This window comes from Lepidochelys olivacea (assembly GCF_965140295.1).
Source record: "Lepidochelys olivacea isolate rLepOli2 genome assembly, chromosome: 21".
Lineage (NCBI taxonomy): Eukaryota > Metazoa > Chordata > Testudines > Cheloniidae > Lepidochelys > Lepidochelys olivacea.
Genome location: NC_140431.1, coordinates 4,580,579 through 4,605,234, shown reverse-complemented (window position 1 = coordinate 4,605,234; position 24,656 = coordinate 4,580,579). Strand labels below are relative to the sequence as shown.

Genomic DNA, 24,656 nt, shown 5'->3' with positions numbered 1-24,656 from the left:
CTTAGTCTTCCCCCCACCCTTCTTGTCAAAGTGAATTTAGCCCCAAAGATTGCGATGGCACACCTTTCACTGAGTCTAAAATTCTTGCATTTATCCTCCCAGTGGAAGCTTTCCCCATACTACTCCCTGCCAATGCACCTCTATCCTACACTGGATAGATCATCCTCACGGGGGTCAGAGGAAATTATTATTATTTTTTAATTATTATACCTTGGCCTCTGAGTTTACCGCTTGGTGCCAATTCTGGTGGTAGTTTTGTGACATGACACATGCTCAGTGAAACTAGGAAAAAACTACTTACGGAGCTCAACAAAAATACAGAGAGACATATGCCTGCTAAAACCAGGGTTGTGAATTCAATCCCTGAGGGGGCCATTTAGGGATCTGGGGCAAAAATTGGGGATTGGTCCTCCTTTGAACAGGGGGTTGGACTAGATGACCTCCTGAGGTCCCTTCCAACCCTGATATTCTATGATAAACAATCTGATGCAAACTCCCCGTTAGGTGGAAGTTGTTACCAGTGGATTACTAGAAAGATGGCTTGCCCTGGGTAAATAGGTCTCCAATTTAACCTGTGACCTCAATACCATGCCTGTAATCTGCTCTCTCTCACCATAACTTTTCAATAACGTGCAAAAAGAAAAGGAGTACTTGTGGCACCTTAGAGACTAACAAATTTATTTGAGCATAAGCTTTCGTGAGCTACAGGAAAGCTTATGCTGAAATAAATGTTAGTTTCTAAGGTGCCACAAGTCCTGCTTTTCTTTTTGTGAATACAGACTAACACAGCCGCTACTCTGAAACTTGACTTTTCAATATATTGCTCCCAATTCTCATTTCCTGCATTCAATCCTCAGTTTCCCCCGAAGTTGCCATTCTTAGGTTTCCCTCATGGCCAATATTGTGGGGGGACAGCTTAGTGCCATAAAAGTAAATCTACTCACAGGATTGTAAATGGGGAACTGGCTGCTTTATTTAACTGCATTGCAACAGAATGCGGGGGGTGAGGGGGAGAAGGGAGGGTGAGGGGGAGAAGGTCCCACTAACTAAGCAGGAAGTGAGGGAGGATTGCAGCCATCCTCCACCCCATAATAACCTGGGTAACCCAGTAAAACCCCGCCCCCCCACAAGATCACTTTACTACAACGGCCTTGAAGGAGATCGGAGAAGCAAAACTGCTTTACACTGGCAACGAAAAGCTTTTGAGTGGCAGAGAGAGAGTGAGTCAGTGGAGGGACCTGGGGAACGCTGAAAAAGTCCAAGGTACATTCCTTCTGCTTTCACAGTGGTGTGGGGTAAATCACTGGTCTCTGGACTCCCACCAGTGGAGGAAGCTCAGGGTCTCATTACAAGACTCAGGAGTAAACAGAGTCCGAGAGAGAAATAGTGAAAACACGTTGCCATTAAGTAGGGAATCAGCATCTGTTGCTGCTAAGGTCTCCCTTCCCCTTTTATTATTTTCGGAGTTGAGCTGGGAAAAAAAAAAAAAAGAAATAATGAGTGCATTGTGTACAGTGTTATTGGGAATAGAGAAGAGAGTATCAGGGCAACAGCAAAAAGAAAAGAAAACCTAAACAAGATAAGAGTTGGAGCAGATGAGAAAGTCCTTTCCTTACCCTGTGGCCCCAGCACCAAAACACTGCAAAAAATCATTATGTTTCAGAGACCTGGAAGCTGCTGGTCAGAAGAGGAAAGAGGCAGCAGACCTGGTGGCTAAGAGAGGATAGAGCCCAGCTCTAGCTATTAGATGCAGGTAACTATGATAAAAATCAAAATGGCCTTTTCAGAAAGATGGCAGTCGGGACACTAGTCTTGGTCTGATGCTTCCATTTTTCTGGTACTCGATTTGCATGTGTTGGTAAAGGGGAGGGTGAGTGCATCCCCATCTCGTGCCATGCAGTCCCTCTTAATTTCAAAAATCTAATGGTCATTTTTGTGTTTATGAAAAATAAAGGATTAGCAACAATACTTTGCGTTAAAAGGTAGCATTTATAAAATGCTTTATAATTATTTATGAAATTATCCAGCATTTTATAGGATGTGTGATAAACTGATGTATTAAACAGGCATAGTAATTATTTCAGCAATATTAAATGTTGCTTTGTCAAATAATCATTTCATAAATATGAAGAAAGCATTCATAAGTGGCTCCATAATTTAAGATGTTACTGTATTAGTGACACAAAAATCCCATATCCTTTTTTCTGAAGATGTATGAAACTTTATCTGGCCGCAAAGCTCCTATATCTTGAAAATTAAAATGAATACTTAAATTAAAAATATATACGTTACAGAAGTAATTTTGGCAGCCAGCTGGAAAATAAAAATAATACTAGAAGGTATTTCTTTAGCCTGGAATTGTGCAAACTTTGTTCCGTTTCAGGAATTCTCCCAGAGTCTAAAATAAATATGCCATAGAAAATTTCTCTTTAAGATGCGGAGTTTAATTTTAGAGTATTATTTAGATGGGTCTGAACCAACACCTTGGATTCAGACTGCCAAAATTTGGGAAAACGTGGATGGTAACTTTATCCATCTTTATGTGAAATCCAGGAATCCCTTGCTAATTGTAAGCACAACAGAAAAAGCTGAGAAGCATGCTAGAGTTACTCTAATTGTTCTCACATCAGTGCTAGACCTGATGCCCTGTTTGTCACATTTGCCCCTTTGGACCATACTACCCGGGCCCTTTCCCATTCCAGTATACCAAACCACTAATTTAAGGCCCTGCTAATGGCTGCTCTGTTTCATGATGCCTACAAGAAGTGAGCTAACAGCATCACGTTACCACGTTATATGCTCCTCTGGATTTCTCAAGCTCTCTTGTCTTCTCTGTATATCTTAACTGCAAGGCTGTTGGAAGTCAGGTACTCTCTCATTTTGAGTCTTGAACAACTCCAAACACATTGAAGGTATATAACAAAGAATAATGTTTACCTCAAGGATATATTAGAGATAGGTGAACTCGTTCAGTTAAAACAAACTGGCTCTTCCCTCACCCCAAAACCTTCATTCAAAATCCCAGGCAAACCTCAGACCTCCCTGGCGGTTTGAAAGTGTTCAATTCAATGCTGTAAAACAGAAAGGATGAAAACCCTCAGGAGAAACTCTGCCGTTGCAAGATTTTGCTAGTCAACACGGCAGAACAACATCCCCACTTTTGGGATCAAGGGACCTGGTAAGGCTCCCCCTTAGACAGGTCACATTTTCCCATAACATCCTGCCACTCTTTATGTCTTCTGCCACTGAGAGAGCAAAACCTCTACAAGTTCCAATATACCATCAGACAAACCAGAGAATGAATTGTAGCTTTAAAAGCCAATCCTCTGCCTGCCTTTCCCTTCTTCCTGCCATTTGAATAATATTTGGAAGAGTGGCACAACTTCTATAACCTGGAGATGAAGATTAAAAAAAAAAAATCAAGGCCAGCAAAAATATACATGAATTATTGAAACTATAGCTCATAAAGGAAGTAGTGAGTCTTTATTTTCAGTAAGTGACCTGGGAGTAGAAAAATGATAATATAATGGTGTTCAGGCAGAACAATTATTTCATTGTGATGGAGGAGCATAAAGCTTATCACTTTGATTACTACCTAGTTTTTTTGCCCAGTTTAGAGACTAATAAAACTCCTCCATGTGGGTTTCCGATGCTCTGTCTCTCCAGTTGGAACTGGCTCCTTGCCCTGAGATGAAAGAAGGAGTTTGCCTTGGCAGATGTTTGGCATTCTCTAGGTATGTCTATGTGGATCTGGGAGCATGCCTCTCAGCCCAGGTAGACAGTCACATATTAGCGCCGTGTGAGCTAGTGCACTAAAAATAGCAGAGTGGATGTTGGGGCATGGGAGGCAGCACAGACTAGACACCCAAATACAAGCCTGCCTGAAGCCTGAGCTTGGGTGCGCCTATGTCGCTGCCCGTGCTGCCACTTCCACATGGCTATTTTTAGTGTGCTAGGTTGAGCAGAGCTAGCGCACGTCTGTCTACTCAGGGTAGGAGGCTTGCTCCCAGCTCCAGAACAGTGATACCTTTCAATTGCTACTGTTTTTCACCAAGTCTCACATGAGAAACACTAGGAAGTGTCTACAACAGCAGTGGGAACTTGCCCTGTGGAGGGAAAGCCAGTGGGAAGGAGGTGTCCTGCATTCAGAGAAGTAGTCAGATTCCCTTGCACTGTAATCCCCCATCTTCTTCTAGGACCAGACTCTCACAAACTGTGAAACTAAGTAAGTCCTTAGGACACTCCCTGCAGGACGATATAATGTAGTATCCTGTGGGACATCAGAAGCTCTGAGGTTGGCTATAGATGTGCATTTTCCATACCCTAACGGATATGGAATAGCCAAAAGGAGTTTGGGAGCACCTGGAATCCAAACCTTGCACATACAGGGGTTTTAACTGAAAAGCTAGACTCTTTTGTAACTTCAATGTTTTGTCCCTTGTAAATTATTAAGAGGACACAAAGGAGGAAATATTGTCTAGTGGTTAGAGCTATGGACTGGGAAGCAGGACTCTTGGTTTCTGCTTTGGCTCTGCCATTTTCTCATTGTATGACCTTGGGCAAACCACAACCCCTCTGTGCCTTAACTTCATTATATGTCAAACAGAAATATGGTCTACTTGACAGTACCAGAGAGGCTTAATTAAGATTTTTGAAGTGCTTTGAGATCCTCAGATGTGAGATGCTTGAAAAGGGCAAAATATTAACACCTTAATGGATACATCAGGTGTTTTTCCAAACACAAAATGAAGGAGCTGCTGGAGCAACTATGGTTTGGAAAATATTTTTACAAACTTTCTGCACCATGCTCCATTGTAACACTGAGTTCAAGCATCCCAACCAATGTTTCCTCTAATTTTTGACAGGCCGTGTACGCAAAAAATTTCTTCTGTGCAAATTGTTGTGCATGCGGTGTTTCGCCGTGTGCGCGGGGTTTAGGATGTGTGTGCAAGCGCACATGTGCACAGTTTAGAGGGAACAGTGGTCCCAACTCCCTTGGGTACCAGAGAGGGAGCTACTTTCTACACTAACTCTGGCACCATCTTCCAGATGTTTTTATTTACTGCCCTGTATTACTGTGATCTGGTTGATGTGGGGTTACCATTTCCCCCGTACTGGATAGAATCAGCACATCTCAACCATGCATCATAGTCCTATTCTGCTAACATAGTCTAAAGCGGTAGGGGCCTGTGCTTCTGGAGGACAAAGATCTGAGTTCTGTCTCTGCTGTAGCCTTGACATTTTAGTGGCCATAACAACAGCTGTGAAATCCTGAGTGACTATGGATTTATTACTGTTTATGGGCCCAGTCCAGCTCCCACTGAAGTAAATGGAAAGACACCTCCTGACTTTTATGAGCGTTGGATCAAGTTCTATATCTGTAACAGGTTTCAGAGTAACAGCCGTGTTAGTCTGTATTCGCAAAAGAAAAGGAGTACTTGTGGCACCTTAGAGACTAACCAATTTATTAGAGCATAAGCTTTCGTGAGCTGTAGCTCACTTCATCAGAAGCTTATGCTCTAATAAATTGGTTAGTCTCTAAGGTGCCACAAGTACTCCTTTTCTTTTTATATCTGTAACATAATTCAAGTTCAAGCTTTTTGAACAGTTTCAGCATAGAGAGCTAGCAGGGACCAGTTGACCACCTGAAATAATAGAGGCAGGAAAGTTTTCTCCTTTCCTAAGAGGTAAACAAGTAGGATCATTCTGGCTGGGATCTCTGATCACCAACAGACAGTACACCTTTTACGAAGAATCTAAAAACAATATATAAATGGTGAAATTTTCTATGGAAAATGTCTAAGGGGCAGCACTTCTCCAGCTTGATCTGTTTTGGGATTTCCTTGATTCCTGAGTGGTTATCATCCCCTAATTCTACTGCATCAACACAGATGCCTTTTATGCAGCCATTTCCTTTTGAGTATGTTGGCATGACACTTTGCCTGAATAATACGTCAATATGAGGCACTTAACAAGAGTGAATAACTTTTATCTGGGGGAAATGTATGGCTTAAGTGCTTTAAAAATGCAGGCATCACTCACCACATGCACTAGTTCTTTTTGGGTATTACATCCATTAGATATAATTTCCCCCTTTTTGAAGAAAGATTAGCATGTTCTCTTTGTCATTCAGTTTCTTGACCTTTGTGCCATCAGTTTATCTAAAAGACAGAGCCACCCTTATTTTGGTACCCATGCTTTTCAGACCCTCCTTCATGTCACAACATAAGAGCCATATTTTTGACATTTATAGTGCAACTTTCCCTCGAAGGAATCCAAAGCCCTTTACAAACTGCACTAAGGACTCCCTTCACACAGGACTGAAATGCAAGCAACACTTGGGTAGATTACAGTAGTTTTTGAGAAGCACACAACAAATCTACATAAGAGTTTGGGACAGAAAATGAAGAAAATAGAATCCTTTTAAAACTATGTAGGTAGGGGGAATTCAGGGAGGCACAATATAATTATCCAATACTGGAATTTTGTTACAACACAGCAAAATATAAACACTACAGGATTTTTGATGCCCAGCTCTGGTTAGAACCTTAGTTCTACATCTAATTTAAAAGACAGTACTTACAGCAGTGCCCTAACCTAGTACCATGCTGGGATATAGGTTTTATGATAATTCAAAGGGGAAAAGTACCACCTACTGAATTACTTCTTGTACCACTATGGATTTCCCTGAGAGGTCTCCCACGCAAGTACTGATCAGGTTAACTGCCGCTTAGTTTGTGAAGTTAGGCAAGCAGATTGCTACAGTCCAGCAAAGAAAGCTGCCCTTGAGCTGATAGCTACAGACCACTTAGGCACTTTTGATAACCTTACCAAAATTAGATTCCCCCACTCTTTGACAGTTCCCACATCTGCTGCATCAGCACTTTCTTCTTGTAAACTCATAGCTGAAGTTCCGAGAAGCTTTCACTAAGTCCAAGGTAGTGTTATCTATCACAACACTGCAATATTTGTGCCAGAAACCATCCATCACAAGCAGATCTGATCCAACATTCATACCACAATAATTGCATTCAGTGAGGATGCTTGTGCACCGAGCATCTGGGCAAATATAAGGACTAGCTTCAATGTGTAGTGTATTGTGCCTTAATAGTGGCACCATAGGATCTGTAAATTATGCACAAAATCTGTAAAGACACAGCTCTGTAAACTCATCTCTCTCAGACAACAGAATAAGGTGTCAAAGCTCAGAAGGGACAAAACAAGGAACTCAGTCCAATCTCTGGATGTAAACTAAAACAGCCTTCTCTTCTTAAAGGTGAACTGAAATGCTTTAAAAAACAAAAACCAATTCCATGTATGAGGTCTCAGGCCTTACCATACCATACTTCCATAATATATTGATATATTTTATTTTCAGTTCTGCATTACAGACCCAAACCACAGCTCAAGAACCTAAGCTTTCCTTGCCCAGGTTGATGGGCTTATAAAGACTTTAAATAAAACAGAGTACGTCTGCAAGCTATTCTAGTTTCCTGCAGTTTAAAACAAAGTAGCATAAACTCAAGCATTTCTTAAATTACTTTTCCCTAAATCATGCAATAAAGCAGATTGCCTAACTGGTATACTACAGATATAGGAACAAGGGAAGGGCTAATAGCTCAACCTCTGAGTTACCTGGAAACTGAGAGATGGCTGCTTCATGGTCATATATTCTTTTCCACTCTTCTCTTTGTAGTACAGGGTTTTTACTATAGTGCCACGTGGGAATCAGAAAGCTCCTTAGGCACACAAACGCTCCTCAAAACTCTCTCTGAACACCTAACAATAGGCCATAGTTGGAGGGCTTGCTCCCTATGTTCTTGACTAGAGCAAGGCTACGGAAGCCTGCTTGGGAGCTTGTACAGGTGCAATGATTAGTGCTCATTATCAGCTTTGAGCTAGCAAAGTTGACTGGGAGCTCTCATCACAGGGAGCTGCCGGAAAGGAGATCCTTATGAGGCAATAGGAGAGAGCTCAGGATCAAACTGTCATGGTTCCTATTTGTAGCTATTTAAGGGGGAATAGAGACCTAAACTTCTACAAGGCTTTTGTTTAGTAGCGTGCTGCACTATTGTCTCCTGCATTGCCTCATCCATACACTGATATTATCTTGCTTTTCTGAGCACAGACAATGAAATAAAAACCTTTCACTTCACTTGTAAGGCTATTTGAGTAATGCGCTCAGAAGCGCATTCAGACTGACCCCTTCCCCCATCCCAGGCTTTCTGGTGTTCTCTTTGTTTTTGCTGGAGTTGTTATGCTGGCAACAAAGTGACAAGATACCAAGTTAAGGAGTACTTGTGGCACCTTAGAGACTAACCAATTTATTTGAGCATGAGCTTTATGAAGTGAGCTGTATCTCATGAAAGCTTATGCTCAAATAAATTGGTTAGTCTCTAAGGTGCCACAAGTACTCCTTTTCTTTTTGCGAATACAGACTAACATGGCTGTTACTCTGATACCAAGTTATTGAGCCTTTAAGATAGGCTCAGCCTCAGTGGGCTTGCATGGGATCAGGGTTGGAGAGATGGCAGGGAACCCATCTTTTGGAGCAGAGCGAGAACTCCAGGCTCCTCATGGATGTAGTCACAGCGCATAATTAACTTGTGGCTAGAAATAGAAACTTTACATGTCTTATTCCATGTGCACAACATGCTTCAAAAGTAAAAGTCACCCAAGGAGTCTCCACTGGCTCGAACATCCCTCTCAGGGCCCACAGAATGCCTATCTTCGTAGTGCCATGACACACTAGTATGACATCACTTGCTGGCTGGCAGAAACCCTGGTAAACCCAAGAGATGGAAAGATGGCCAAAACAAACTGACTCTTAAAAAGGGCTGCACTTTTCCAGACCTTTCTTTCCTTCTGTATATGGATGTGTTTCATTCATTTTTTTTTCAGTGTCTGTGTTTTCCCTCTGGTTTGTTTTTCTGCCTTTTTTTGTTGTTGTTGTCCCTTTATCCACCTCCTTCTGGGTCCAAAATGTTTACGCTTTTCTGATGTGGCCTTACCCCCCTTTCCCCTCTTTGTCCCTGTCTGTCCCTCCCCCTTCCTCTAATCCTTTGTTCTGTGAACCTGCCAGCTTTTCATATGCAGATGAGGTGAATACTGAAGGCTGAGTGGGGAAGAGTATGAAGTTGTGGTTGGCAGCCTCCAAATACGTAGGAGCCAAGGGCCCTGGAGTTTGTGGGCTGGAGAAGGGTGTTCAATGATCCAAAATGCCTTTCTCAGAAACCTTGGGAGTGGCTTATCTATATAGTGGGTCATTAGAAACCCCAGAGCAGCAGCAAATGAGCTATGCTATTGTCAGGTGCACATATAAATTAGCCCCTTAATTATACCATGTTCACAATTGCACTGTATTAATCACTCTGGAATGCTAATACCACTTCTGCCTACCACCCCAGCCTCTATGCACACGAGGCCCCCCACTGCCACTCAGCACAAAGGTTTTGCTGGCAAATTAGTGTGCACTATTATGGTATGTTTTTCTTTCATTTTGAGGTTGGGCAGCACACTCTGAAATGACAATAATTAACCCAGCTGCAAAACATGGCAAGCTGAGCAAATCCCTGTCATTTCCCTTAATGGGAGGCATTTGTGGGAGCCATTCCTTTTAATAAGGGTGTTTTGGGGGGTGCTGTTGTTGTGTTTTGGGCATAGTGATTACAATAACAGATGCTGGAGGAGAGCAAAGTTTTAGTTCTGAACCTCTTGGTCTGCTCATTACTGCCACTGAGAGCTGCCACTCTCGCCCCTCCAAAGCTGGTGTTTAATCACCCTCACTCAGCAGCACATATCAATTAATACTCAACCACCTTGGCTCCGGCTGCGTAACTGCAAAGCCATCGAGTTAAAGAAAGAATATGTGGAGAGAAAACCATCATGTAATCCTTCACCACAGGGCAGCCACAACAAACTGGGGCTCTGCTGTTAAGTCAAACTTGTGTTATTCATGATGTGGCCCTCGGCTCTGTTTTCCCTCTGTAACCCATAAATAGTTCCGCCTCTAAGCCATCTGTAATATTTCAGATGGCTTCTTTCTGAGGCACGCTGCGAGAAGGAAAGCTAAAGCCCTAGTGTATGTAAATGGGAACCTGTGCAAATGCACTCAGGAGCTCTGGGGAATGAGCAGCTGTGATTTGCCAAGCCAACCAGAAAATTAAAAAGATTGTTTTACAAAGATGCAGAGGAGGCAAGTGTGCGAGAGCCCTTGGCATACACGGGGCTGGGTTTGGCTTTCAGGCAAGCTACTGAGCCAGGATCTTTGGCCTGATTCTCAGCTGGCAGATGCTGGTGTAAATAAGGCTTGATTACATTGAAGTTGCATTGGTTGAAGGACGGTCATTGGTTCTTCTGTCCCTTATGACAGGGATCTATTCACATCTTTGCTACTGCTTTTGTAATCAACAGGGATTCAATGGGCTCTAAGCTGCTGGATGGAGGATAACGCGCCTGAGACGCTTTCCCCTCTTTAGGCCCCCCTGCTCAGAGGGAAGATTAAAGCCCATCGGTGGGTCCTTCCCTTTCCCTGCTCTTGGTAGTGAGAAGAAATCAGGGCCCAGCAGTAGATTTTCTACTCCTAATGATAGAGGCGGGACAGCAGCTCCCCTGGTGAGTTACTAGGCAGCACATGATTGGGTCTCCAAGTAGCCACTTTTGCCTAAAATACATACTGCAGCTGTAATGACTTCATGTGCTGCAGGCAATCCTAGGGGAGTATATCACACACAAACCTGGGGAGCTAGGACTAGAACCGTAATCTTTCAGCTCTATAGATGCAAGCCCTGCCACTTGAGCTAAAGGCACAGTTTCTTAACCTGCAGTAGTAATAGGTCCTTTATCCTCTGTGTGTATAAAGTGGCACAGCAATTCTAGGGACATGACATAGAGTGAGCGTGAGGTTTTGGGGATGCTTTTAGGCTCCTTCACCCCTCCCCCCCCCCCGCCCTCCTCCTTGTAGGGCTAAGTGTGCTTCTTGCAGCGGGTTATAAGAATTCACCTACAGTCTAATTTAATGAAGTGTCTGAAATGTGGATTTAATCACAGCATTTAGGCCATGGTCACTGTGTTCAAATGGATGACTGCAAACATTTTTCCTGAGCAGGCAGTGCCACCGCATCCTTATTAATCCAGAAAAATCACCTCTGTGTTAATCAGCCAGTGTATTATTAATCAACTCATATCCATTACCCAGCTGCTAATCCTCCAAAGTATTAATTTCCTCACCGATGGGCTCCTTGCTTCTCCTATGCAGGTGCAATATAAGACAATACACTTTGGAGTCAGTGGCTCATTCAGGATTCCCTTGGCACAGAGCACTCCACAGTGCTCATCAGTTTAATGACCCAATGATATTTAAAGTGCAGTTGCTGTTTTATTCAAAAATGTAAATCTGATGTTTGTTTGGGATGTGTTAGTGCATTGCTGAGCCCATTTCTGATGTGCATCCCGTTACCTATCAGTCTAGTTACATTTGTAGCCCCTAGCATCATCAGGCTGTCTGAGCACCTCAGAGACAGTACATTTATCCTCACAACACCCCTGCGAAAGAGGAAAGAACTATCCCTCCTGCCTCACTGTGCAACTGGGGAACTGAGGCACAGATTGACTAAGTGACTTGCCTAGGGTCACACAAGGAGTTTGAGCCAGGAATAGCACCTAGATCTCCAGAGTCCCATCCATTAGTACTTCTACTTCTATTAATTGTTTGTATCATGACAGCACCTAGAGGCTCCAACTAAGCTCATGGCCCCATTGTGCTAGGTGCTGCATGTACACATGGTGAGACAGCTCACGCCAAGGAGAGCTTGGAGTACTTTTGTAACCACGTAAGCTTTCTTTTGCAACCATTGGTCTAGGCTGAGTGCTCAGACCAACCCCCAGGTTTATTTCCCTAAATGTGCTTGAGCCTTTCTGATGCTTGATCTGTTTGTTGTCTTTCCATGTGAGAAGATTTGCACCATTTCCCTTCTGTGTAAGGGGCTTGCCCTCTGACCCATGCCTGTCAAAGGCTAAAGTGCTATTTGAGAGAGCTTATAATATATGCATAAGGTCTGTGACTTAGTCTATAAAGTCCTGTACTGCCTTAGGTGATGCCTCTGTGGTTAGCTCAGAGAGACTGCAGGTTCCTGCTTCAAGAATTAAATGTCAGAAGAAAACTCATTCAAGAGCAACTTCCCGCCCTCCTTCCCTCTAAGAGCATCCCAATGCTTCCCTTTGTAGGCGCTGAAGACAGCATAAAGAATGTTTATGCATTTATATCCCCTTCTCAAAGCCCAGTGTAATTGCGTTCTAACAAAGGCGAAAATGCTCTCTCTTCTCTAGGAACCGGATGGCAGTTGGAGTGGAATTTCAATTCAGAAAGGATGAAGGCGACAGCTTCCTCCAACCTCATCTGGGATATGTGCAGCCACCGGGACACAAAGGTGCTGCTTTGAGCAGGTAAAATATGTGTAGCCAGAGAAAAACCAGCCAGCCTACAGGGCCTCTGTTAATGAATGCATTGGTACCTGGTGCTTCTATAGCGCCTTTCCACTGAGGCTCTCAAAATGCTCTACAAATATCAGTTTAAATCTCCCAGCACCTGTGTTAGCTCCACTGTATTTTACAGATTGGGAGCAGTGACAGAGAGAGGTTAAGTGAATTAGTGAAGAACACGCTGAGTTAGTGGGAACGCTGAGAACAGTACCCTGGGGGAAGAAAAATTCCCTTCACGGCAGGAATCAACGGGTGATATTCTCTAGCTTCTGTGACCAGCAGGTTAGACTAGATGATCATGGTGGTCCAGCCTGACTTCTACCTCCCCTGCTCTAACCACTAGACACCACTTCTCATTTCCAGCAGCTGTTTAGAATTGTGTTGGGAGAGGGACATGGGGAGTTGGATGGTCCAGGGGTTTCCATAGTAAAGCCGTTTTCAGCTGTCAACCTAAGGTAGGAATGTGGAAGTCTCTAAATGGCAGATAGAGTAGTAGTGTGTAGTTTGATCCCAGGGTGTGTGGTGGAGGAAGAAGCAGCATGAAAGTTGTTGGTTCCCAGTCTCTGTAAAGAGTGCAGCGATTGTCTGTAAGAATGCAGCTGGGCAAAGCAAACTGGTTGCTTTAAAAATATAATTTTTAAATGATAGGAAATGCTATTGATTTTTTGTGTGTGTTTAAACGCACTACAGATTGGAAAATCCATTTTTCCTATTTAGGCACTGCACAGACAGAGCAAGATCCAACCCTTCCATGCTCCTCCAAACCTGTTCTCCCCACCACTCAAGGCACAGACAATATGGGAGAAGTTAGGAAACACACACACGCGTACACCCACCCACCAATCCCATGTGGACATAATTACAAAGCTTTAAAAACTTCCTCTTAATAGGTCGCAGTGACAAGAAAAATGAATGTTTTATTGAGGAAATAACATGATCTAATTACAAATGTTTCCTGCACTTGGCACACAGACAAGGAGGCCGATTTTCAAAAGCAATAAAGGTGAAATGGCTGGCATAAAACTCCTGTAATCAAATATAAAAATAATAGTGCAGTTCATTAATATCAAGACAAGCTAATGGAGATGGTGTTCTTAATTATCAAATACAGCCATGGATTTAATTTTTACCTGAGTCGTTTAAACTTGGTTGGTTTTTTTCCTTTTCATAGATGCTATGCCGCAGGGCAACACTGAACATTTGTAATTGTATTCCATCCCTGGAGTTAATTATAAAGAGACAATAAAAACTGCTTGGCTTCTATTTGAGTAACCATTACTTTGTGTTAAAATTCTTTGTTGGGGGGGGGTAGATATTTGTAGTTTTAATTTAACATGAAACCTTTGTACATATTATATCTGTGCGTTTATACACAGACGTTACACAGATATATAGACACATTTTATGTTTTATATATATGTGAATGTATTAGTGTGAGTGTGAGTGAGAGAGAGAGAGAGACAAAAAAATCAATAAAATATACATATCACACACACAAAAAATATGTATATATACACTCAGAGCCATACCTATATATAATATGATATGAGGCAGGAAGACAGATTTCTCTACCCTTCTCAGAGACTAGATTTCCCTAATCAAGAATTTAGCTTCATTAGCCAACAAATAACTCTGCCCTTTAGACTCTGGTGAGCACATTCTCCCACCCAACCCTACATGGCTTTATGCATGGATGAGGGGCCCCAGAATGGCTCAATAGCTGAGACACTCTGAACCCATAAGTAATAGAGTTTGGTGTTCCTGAGTATTCCGTAAAGCTGGTTTAACGAATGCATAGCTACACGAGGTAACACTGGCCGCGCCGAAACAATTCTGCATTGGCAGGGGAGAAAGCAGGGCCTAGGTCAGGGAGGTGCATAAGCATGTACCCCTCTTTAAGCACATGCGTAGTCCCATTGATCTCAGGGTGTGCACCTGCTTAAATACCTTGCTGGACTGTGGTCTAGATCAGTTTTCCACCAGTTACAGCATTCTGTAGCGCACGTGGTAAGTGAGATGGTCTTATAGCTCCCATCTTTTAAGGAACCAGGGACTAGAATACTGGTCTGCAAAGCCTGGGCTGGCTGGTATTCCCATAGTACCACCAGAGAGCACTATGGAGAGTAGGCGCTGCAGGAAGTGCTGCCCAAGAAACCCAGAATGACTGAGCCCTGCGGCCCTCTGATTAGCCAAGCCCCCTATTTGACCCCAGGAAGTTGTCTGGGCAGCCACATAGAGTTTAGTCTATTTCCATGCCCGACTTTGTTTGATCTCTGATTTCTGACCCCAGCCTGACTCTGACCCTGATTCCTGCCTCTCGAGCCTAACCTGGTACTGCCTCCGGCCTCTGACTCCATCCTGACTCTTGCTTACATAACCTGGCTCTTGTGATTCCTCCAGCTCCTGCCTGATGACTACTGTCCCTTGTGGCCAGACCTTAGCCCAGCTGTGACTGCTAAGCCAGACCACCTACACCCTGGTCCATTACACCATTTTAGCTCTCTCATGATGTGAGACCCACTGAGCTAGGGGACTTGATGGGTCCTTGTCATTTCCATATCCCTGATGATTTACTCTCAAAAGCCTGAGCATGAACATTCCCTCTTTTGAAAATAGACTTGAAAGCTGAAATGGAAAATGTACAGAAAAAATGGATTCTCTCTGCTTTCAAAATAATCCATGTGAATTATTTCTAATGATGCTGTCTTGGAAGAACGTTAGTATTTCCTGGGTGAAAAATTTCTCATGAAGCAGCTGAATGATGCATTCTTGTGTCAGAAAACTATTTGCAAATGCAAATTGATATATCCTTGTGTGACCATGAAGTAGAAGCTCAGTGCTAGATACTCCAGAAGTGGTGGTTTTTCTCCAAGTCCCTTCATGATCAGTGCTACGTGTTTTCTTCTGATATCTATGAGAAAAACTTTATCCATGATAACATGCCAGTCAACAAATCTAGGAATTCACCATAACAGATCACACACTACAGTTCACACGAGCATAATATCCTGCTTCCAATACCTGATGCTTTAAAGAAAGATGAAAGCCTTACAGAGTGTACGTGGCCAATTGTGCAAATATATATATTATGGGGAGAGGGGTAAATGTCCTCTCTGATCCTCAGGGCAATCAGCTTATACATGAAGGGCTCAATCGTGCAAGGTGCTGAGCATTGTGGCCCTGATCCATCAATGCCCGTAAACATGTGCTTAGCTCTAAGCATGTGGGTAATATCTCTGATATTAAGGACGTGCTTGAATACTTTGTTGTGTCTTGGCCAGAGTACACAGCACCTTGCAGGACTGAGTCCTGAAGCAAGAGATCTAAATTCCCCTATCCTATGATTAGAAATATTATTAATGGTCAGAAAATTATTATATTCTCTGTGCAGTAAACAGAGAACGCAATGCCGTCACATAGTACCAGGCGCTATTGCCAGTTTGTTCAATGCGTCCCAAATGCTGAGTCAGTCTGGGACTTTTTGTGTGGAATATAATATAAATAATCATATTCTACTAATGTCACATTGGCTTGGGGAGGGGAGTTAACTCATTACATCTGAAGGGGGTTACTTATTGGCCAACAAGCTAAATCCATTATTAGGGGAATAAAAATTCTGCTTGTGAATCTCTCTCCCCACAGGAGAGACAAACTCTGAAGTTTTGTACCTCCTCCCCAAGTAGTTGTAGAATATATTTCGCTGTCTTTCACCAGGAGCTCACGTTACATTTAAATTACAAATGCATTAGCCATCTATACATACTAACACAAAAGAATATTTATTGGAATAAAAGGTAATAGATTTTTGAGTTATCTTTCTCAGTTTTAAACAACTGTCTGATTATATCCAATTGTGTGTCATGCTTAAGCTAAGTGTTTGTAGAAAAAGAAAGATGTTGGAATTTAAAACAATGTCAGATCAAAATTGATGCCATGGTTGTGTTTGATAATTTAAAAAATGCCACCTCCATTAGCTTGTCTTGATAAGCAGGCAGGCAGGCAGACACATGGATGTTCGGAAACCTTTCCAGTGACTGTTTGAAACGAATCAGCAAGGGTTGCATCAGTATGTTCAGAAGGTAAAATGAAAGCAAGCCCAATGCAAATGGAGATGAGGAATGTGTGGAGTCATGGATAAGAAAACTAAAAATTAGGGACTAGAGAGTAAACAAGAAACCATGCTGCTGCTATTTCATGAAGAAAATAAACCTGTGTATAAAAATTGCCAAGTGCAGCCATCAAAAACTAAGCAAATAGTTTCTGAGACAGCTTGGCATTGATACAGATAGATGGAGGGGAAGGGCTGGTGTTGGTGCAAGGAAGTGGAGATGAAATTCGCCAAACAGAGCCATGATTACTGGGCCAGAGATCAAAGCACTGCAAGATGCTAACAGATCAGCAGTAATTTTGTTCACTTCTCCTAGATTTTTTTTTTTGGGTACAGTTCCCTCTTTTTATTCACTAATTGTCAGCAATGGCTCACTCTTTCTGCCTGGACTTGTCCGTCACTCCGGCTGCTGTCAGGCACAACAGGACCCTCCACAACCCACATCCCCTCACAATATACATAAGGATCCCCATCCAGTAATCCACTTCCATCACTGATTTGTAAACACCTCTCCCACAACAGAGACCTGTACACTGCAATCACATCTATCCCACACCCTGCACCTTCACTACTGGCCTGCACCCGCCTGCAAACCCAAACCCTCCTTCACCAAAGAATTCAAAGCTACACACCATAAAAATGTCTTGGTGCGTGGACCGCAAAGCAGCGCGGGCTTCTGTTGAGACTCAAGGCTATAGTGAGACCCTCCACTAGTGTAAATCATCATCGCTCCACTGGCTTCAACAGAGCTCGGATACTCTTTGGGCTACTCACATGTTTATGACAATTTGCACCTGCTGAGGATCTGTCCTCTAGTCATTGAGTTAGTGCTCATGTCGGTGCTTAAACTATTACGGTGTCAGTTGTCGGAAGACAATGCCTTCTTTGTAGCTGGAATTATGGTTTGTTGTATTGGAACAAGGACAATTTGGTAGCAGCATGCCAGAGGCCAGATTGCTGGAGGCCAAACTTGTACAGTACAGGATTTTATAGACGAGGTCACAGCCTTATCCATATTTTACAAGCATGCTCAAATAGCACATTAGCCTTTGACAGGCCTGGGTAGATAGCTCACAGGAGAATGGTACTGGGGAGTGAGAGGCATCTCCTCTGTTGAGGGAGGGTGCTATATCGTCCACCTGTAACTATGTCCATCTTTACTGGGGTCACTCTAGCAAAACTGGATTTAAGGATGCTGTCAAAGGGAGATTAAAAAGCTCAGAGGAGGTGGTGAGGAGGAAAGACTAGAAAGGAAGTAGAAATTGGAAAGGGAAAAATGTTCTTTCCCATGAGCTTTGGGCTCAGGAGTTCCCTTGGGGTGAAATCGAAAGGAGCAATTGATTCCTGAAGTTGCCCTTTCAGTGACTCCCTCGAAAGGGAAAGCTCGAGGGATCTGTGCAGCCAGCTAGCTTGCTGAGTTAGACATGAAAGGCTGACAGGGCGAGGGCTTTAAGCAACAGCACGATCTGCATTTTATATTAACTTTACTAAGCATTGTTTGACTTTGCCAGTGCAGATGATGCCCTGTGAAGTGCATGCCACGTAAAATGTCATTCTGATTAAGTATAGTTTCTGCTGTTCATATGAAGCTTTATCTAGCTTTGAGGGAAACAAGACAAACTGACCTGCCAAAGGATCATATTGTCTCACCAACGTGATATATTTGCATTGGCTTCACATAGGAGCGGAATATGGCTGCCTATTAGCAAACAGTAAAACAGGCAGCCAAGATGCCATATACCTGTATGAAACAATGTCCTGATCAGATGCAGCACCCAACTCTTTCCTGTTATCTGCTGTGTGTGGTGTTTAGAGCTTTGACATCCCCTCTCAGATTTTTCCTCTTTAATCTCCCTCTACATTAAAAACAAGCTAAGCCCCTTTTGGAGATGTTACAGAAAACCACGTTTCCTTTTTATGCTTCCTTAAAGAACTCCATTTTTCTGTCTCTTCTCATCAACCAGAGTAATTTTAGGCTCTTAGAGAAAGTTCATCACTGTAATTGCAACCATATTGGTCATTAAAGTTGACAGGCTGTTGAGCAAGTCACTCATTGATTCCCACCACTCAGCAGACAGTTCCCAGTGCTTGCTAAAATCTTAGTTTGAATTTATGAAAAGGAAGCAAATACATTTCACCTCCAGGGAGGGTAGAAAGCTCAGAACTCATCCTTGCCTTTATTTGTAAACAGTATTCACATGCTCCTTCCTTACGCAGATTCAAACGATTCATTATTTACTTTAGCCCACAAAAGATCCCCCTAATGCTCTCTCTTATGGGTTGAAGTCGGTAATGCATTTGGGAAGGAGAATTGAGCTCTCCTGCCTCTGAGTTGATAAAACAACAAACCTCACATGACATTTCTGAGCTTAAGGATATTTAAGAAAGATAATGGTTCTTTGCATTTACATAGAAGGATCTCAAAAATTAAAAGAGGTGGGCGTTATTAGTATCACTTTATAGGTGGGGAAACTGAGGCATGGAGTTTAAGGACCTGATCCAGTGGGAGTCATTACATTGATGTCAATGGGCAATAGATCAGGCCCTAGACGAATACTTAAGGTTGTTCAGGCCCCAATCCAGCAAAGCACTTAAACATATGAGTAGCCCAAAGAGTGGGACTTATCGTCAGTTGGTGTAAATGTGAAGCTATGACAGTGTACAGAAGCCGAGGAGCTGCCACCATGTATGTAAGTGCTTTGCTGGCAGATGGGCTCTGTGGCTCAGTGGTACAGCTGGAAACAGAACACAGGAGTCATGGCTCTCCATTCATTGTTCTAACCACTGGACAACTCTGCCTCCCGGTTTGACACTCTACAATTTAATATGTCTCTCTGTATCTGGGGAGGAGGAAAGCCTTTTAAAGAGATTTGTGCACGATAGATAAATTGTCTCATCTCAAGCAGATATAAAGCATCCAGCCATAGGGAGTTATTTCAGAAAACTCTCGTGGTTGTGTTTCTCTTCACCATTCTCTTTCATCTGCTCTTGATGAAGAGCAGCCATTCCAGGTTATCTTGATCTTCTGTGTTTTTTGGCTCTTTAGGATAAAGATAAAAGGAGAGATTCTTCAGCAAGTTGTTACCCTGTGTCCTCCCTCCCCACTCCCACTCCAATAACAAGGAAAACAGCTTGATTTACTTCACTTATTACTGGATAAAATATTCTCCCCTCTCCTCCATTAATCATAGACCCAAAAGTGTCTTTTGCATGTTTGAAGCTAGGGGGCAATGTTTTACCTTCTTGTCCAGCCTTGTGGCTTCCAAGCCCTTGGCATGCTATGGAAATAAATCTGACATTAAAATATTTCATTTGGGATCTCCGCTTACTGATTTATTACTGGTGCGATGTAGCAAGTAAATATTTCTCTCAAGTATTCTCAGCACATACAATGAATCCCACACACTCCATGCTAGAAAATAAGGATCCACTTAGGATTTTTTTTTTTATCCAGTAAACTTTATTTATATATAACAACAGTACAAAGTGAGTCCTTGGCTTGCAAAATAGGAGTGTTTCATATTTACAATAGGTACACAATCATATATTAGAATAACAAAAAACCTTTTTTCCTTGGAACATTTTTAAATACTTAAACTTTCTTACATTTTTTTCCACAACACTTGTAAAAACAACAAAAACCAGACAACCATCTTTAAAAAAAAATATAATACAGAACTCCAGTGTGTCAAATATAAGGGGAAGAGGGGAAAAGCTAGGGAAAGGTTACGGTTGTGTGGGGTGGGCAAAGTACGCAGTTCAATTTATTATCTGTGACAGCTTGCCTTGTGACTGGTATGCATTTATTTTTAAGGGATGGTCAAACAAAATAAGAAGCCCTTCCACCCGCAGCAAATCTTTATCCGAAAACTCAAGCCAATCCTTTTTTGAGGTTCAGGAAAGTTTGGTTCCCATTCCCTGCTCACCCCCTAAACCCATTTTCCATATCAGTGTCCCTGCAGAAGGAGCCATTAACAAATGAGCACTCTCCATGGTACCATAGGGGGATCTTGCTGTAGTACATTTTGAGTATAAGAAATAGCATGGCACAGTCACTATTATGGTACGATGCTTATTTACTTTTTGATGGCTTCCCTGATATGCACATCCATATACTGTCTGAGATTGGAAATGACAAAAATACGACAGGAGAGGCTGTTTTCATCATTTCCCCAGCCCTTCTGCAGCAGGAAGTGCTAGAAATCTCAGAAGAAAGCCTGCTCAGGAGATTTCTGGTTTGATTTTGCAGACCTAAGAGGCCTGGAGAGTTCAGAGAAGTGTCCCAACTTTTGGGTGCTTTATTGGAACCTGCCAATCTGAGTTACTTGCCCATTGTGGGGGGGGGGGCGGCGGCTGGATAACACAAAGGCAAATGGGAATCTTTAGACTGAAAAAGATAAACACAGAGACAACTTCAGTGTTAACAACAGTCAAAACAAATGGTGTCGTTTGAATTGTGGCCTGATTTGTTTCATGTAAAGCCCCCAAAGTGATGAGTCTCAGACAGCCACGCAAGGTGAGGGGCTGCTTGTTTAGCAGTTTGCTCCAGTCTGTGTTTGTTACTAACCGGGGCAGAACACATGATACTCAGGTGCATTAGCCACTCACCTACTGCTGATGCAGCAGCAAGATATGCGTGTGCAATGGAACCTGGACCTGCTGAAGGAAAACCCTCTTTCTGAAGATTATTCCCAAGCTGTCATCACAATGTCCCCCCAGATCTGAGCCATTGCCAGCAGGTACAATAAAACATTGAGGGGATCACAAAGGATTGTAGAGAGCTTACGAAAGCTTTGTATAAAATGTTTCTCCTTAACATAATTGGGAAGCAATGCTTACTACCTATTTCTGTACTACTTGGCTTGTCACATTGCCTCGAACTAGAACAGGAACGTTGGAAAGGGGAGATTTTTGAGAGGCAAGAAAAAAAAATCAAGGTCTTTCTTTCAAATGGGAGCCTTTATGAAGGTGAGAGGTAACCATGTCCTTTGCAGAAGGGAGTTCCTTGCACTGTCGCTTACTAGAAATTGAACAGTGATGTTTCCCTTCTGTGAAGCCTTTTAAACAGAGAGAAAAACGTTCAAAGCCTTCACAATTTTAAAAACGTCCCCCCTTTTAAAACTAGCCTGACCAGCCTAAATTTAGATTTTGCATTTTGGGTTATTCAGCCCAGTGGCTTCCAAATAGAGTTGCCTTTAGAAACTTCAGTGCATAGCTTTACATTTTTAACTCGAATGATTCCCCCAACAAGTATCTAATCTAAAAAATCTGCCCCTGTCCGCATTAACATTGTGGGGCCCTTTTGCTACCACATACATTAGCCCTGCGCCTCTCACCTGCTGATCCAGACAAGCCTGGGACAAAGGGTTAAAGTCTGAAGGGTACTTAGGGTGGGGGATCAAGTTTTCACTGAAGACACATTCAATATACAGATCAGACTGTTCACCAAGCTTTATCTAGCAAGTAACTATATACAACATCACAGCTCTCTGTATTATTGGCTTAAGGTTTATGGTACAATGGAATACTGAAGTATGAGGACTGAAGCTTTGCTGTATTTTTGATGCATCTTTGATGTTGGTTATTTATTCTCTGAACGTTTTTTATGTCTTTTCTCCAGAGTGCAGTCACCATTGAGTTTCCTCCGGATGTCCCAGCTCATTCAAGTCATTCTGTTTTTGTTTCATTTAGACTGCTGAACTGAGTCCTCCTGACAGGAGAATACTGAGAGCACTGGAAACTGAAAGGAGAACTGCCAGCGACAGGGGGAAAACACAACCCTGCTGCTGCTGCTGTTAATGGGAAATGCTCTAGCTGCAGGCTAAAAAAATAATCAGTGTGACAGGAATAATTCTTAAAGATGTTTTACCCCTTGTCAAGTTCCTGAATTTGGGAGGGCATCCGAGCAGCACACAGACCAGCTTCCCTTCACCGCTTTTGGAGTTGTGGGCATTCAGCGTTTCTGGCAAATCAGACTCTTTATGTGCGTCTCATGTAGGGCAACAAAAACGGAGGTATCCCAAACCAGTAGCTAATGCTGAACACTTGGACCTAAGTGACATGTCCAAGGTCACTCTGTGAGTCAGCAACAGGCAAGAACAGAACCCAGAAATCCTGAGTCTCAGGCTCTCTATTCTAATCCTTAAACAACATTCCCAGCCAAATTGTTACATGTATAGAATGCAGTGAGAGTTTTGGTAAAAATCCATTTAAAATGTTTATTAGCAATAGAATATATTCTTTAAGTGGAGTTGTGTTGTCTGGGTGTTTAGATTGCACAGGACAGGCGTTGCACACTGGGGAGAGGAAGGTTTCCATCCGCATAGGAGGAGAACGGCTGCATGCAAGGTCCCTTTTATGCCAGAGCATCAGGAAAAGATTTGCATCCTAAACATTCAAAATTGTGTGTTAGTCACACACATTTCCCTTTTCTCCTTCTGCCTACAATGTTTCCCATTAGCAGCAGGGCTGTGCCTATTTTACTTAAAATGCTTGTTTGTCATAACAGTTCCTAATGTAGCTACAGGGAATTCTTAATATAGCTGGACGCTACAAAGGCTTCAGCAGTTTTCCTGTTCTGATTTCTCCTGTTTCACTTTAAGCACTGGGAGATCCCCTTACCCACACTCTATAGGACGAAACAGGCAACATGCCCTCCACATCTCTCTGTCATAGCATTTTGGTGCTAAGGAGCAAGGTCCCAGCAGAGGCAAGCCTGCTGATAAGCTGGGACTCTTGTATAGAGTTTTTTAATAAAGGCTTTCAAAGTGGAAAGGCATTTGGTTAGCACTTTGCTACCCCTTGGAGTGGGCTCTTTGATGGCTCAGGCTACTGCTCATGAGCAGAAGATTAAATGGAATTATTTAAACAGTAGCACCAGACACAGAAATTCCAGAAATACCATCTTCTGTTCTGATGTCAAAACCCTTGAAACAAAGCAGGCTAGAGACTCATAACACCGAACAAAGTTTGGCCCTGTGCAGGAAGAGAAGCACTGAAATGGATGTGGAATCATTTCATCTAAGGCAAACTCAGTGCCTCCCCACCAACCAAACCTGGAGTCAGGTTTGCCTGCAGTACAAAGAAAATACCATTGTGAGATCTGAAGCTTTACCCACAAAGGAGCTGAGAACAGGGCCAAGACTGTCAGGGCCTTGCCCTAAAGGGACAGGCTGTTTCATACCACAAACTTCCTTTAAACTTCCATTATAGCTAATGTACTATAGTACTCTCTCCATTTCAGGGATAGCGAAAGAGTCATAGCGAGATGACACAACTAGCTTGGGATCACACAGCACACTCTGCCTCTCTGCAAGAAGACTTAAGGCTGGGCATTTTCAACCATTTCAAATGGTTTTGATTCCATTAAACAAACTCTGGTAGTTATTTTGCTGCAACCACCACGACTCATATGGTCGATACTTCTATTTCCATTAGTTCTAATCACCTCATCCTCCCGCACCGCAATCTGCACAAATATCAATATTTATTACAGAGAGAAATATTTACAGCATTCCATCCGCCTCTTGGCACGCTTTAAAGGGACAGGAAAGCTTTGGTTTCTTTTAAAGGAATAGCACTCACAAACATTTGCCTTTCGCTGTCCATGACAAGATGGGCTGCTATGGCCAGTTCGAAACTGAACCTAACAATGAGATACAGAGACAAAGACGACAATGTTGGCCGGCACTTGGAGTGCGTCGTTTTGGACTTTCTCTCGCCTTGAGTAAAGATTCTCCCTCTCCCCAACAGGAATAAAAGTCCCTATGCTTTACCTTCGGGTGACCTTGCATGTGCCAAGGGAAAAATGTAATTGGAGCCTGTCCTGATCTTATGCGTAAGTATGAGCGTGTCTCAAACAGAAAAGCAATAAATATGTTATCTCACTATGTCTGCGCTTTTCAAGTATCACTTGCTGTAAACATTGTTTTTAGCTTTTGTTTTTTTTTTTACTACAAGAAATTACATCGTGGCTGGAACAAAACAACATGAGTCAGCTAACAGCCCAAGCAGCTGAGTCAGTCTCAGCCCAGCTCTGCTTGACTGTGCAAGATCAGCCGTTGGTTTT

General features: G+C 42.7%; 1 long non-coding RNA gene across 2 annotated transcripts; it reads left to right on the top strand.

Moving 5' to 3' along the window:
- The first annotated feature begins 1,114 nt into the window (after positions 1–1,114).
- On the top strand, positions 1,115–24,477 carry LOC311511053. Of its 2 annotated transcripts, none has more exons than XR_014709190.1 (4): positions 1,115–1,263; positions 1,664–1,753; positions 12,328–12,444; positions 22,280–24,477. It is a non-coding gene; the product is annotated as an uncharacterized lncRNA (long non-coding RNA). The 2 variants fall into 2 exon arrangements; XR_014709191.1 differs by having other exon boundaries at positions 22,209–24,477.
- Positions 24,478–24,656: the final 179 nt, after the last annotated feature.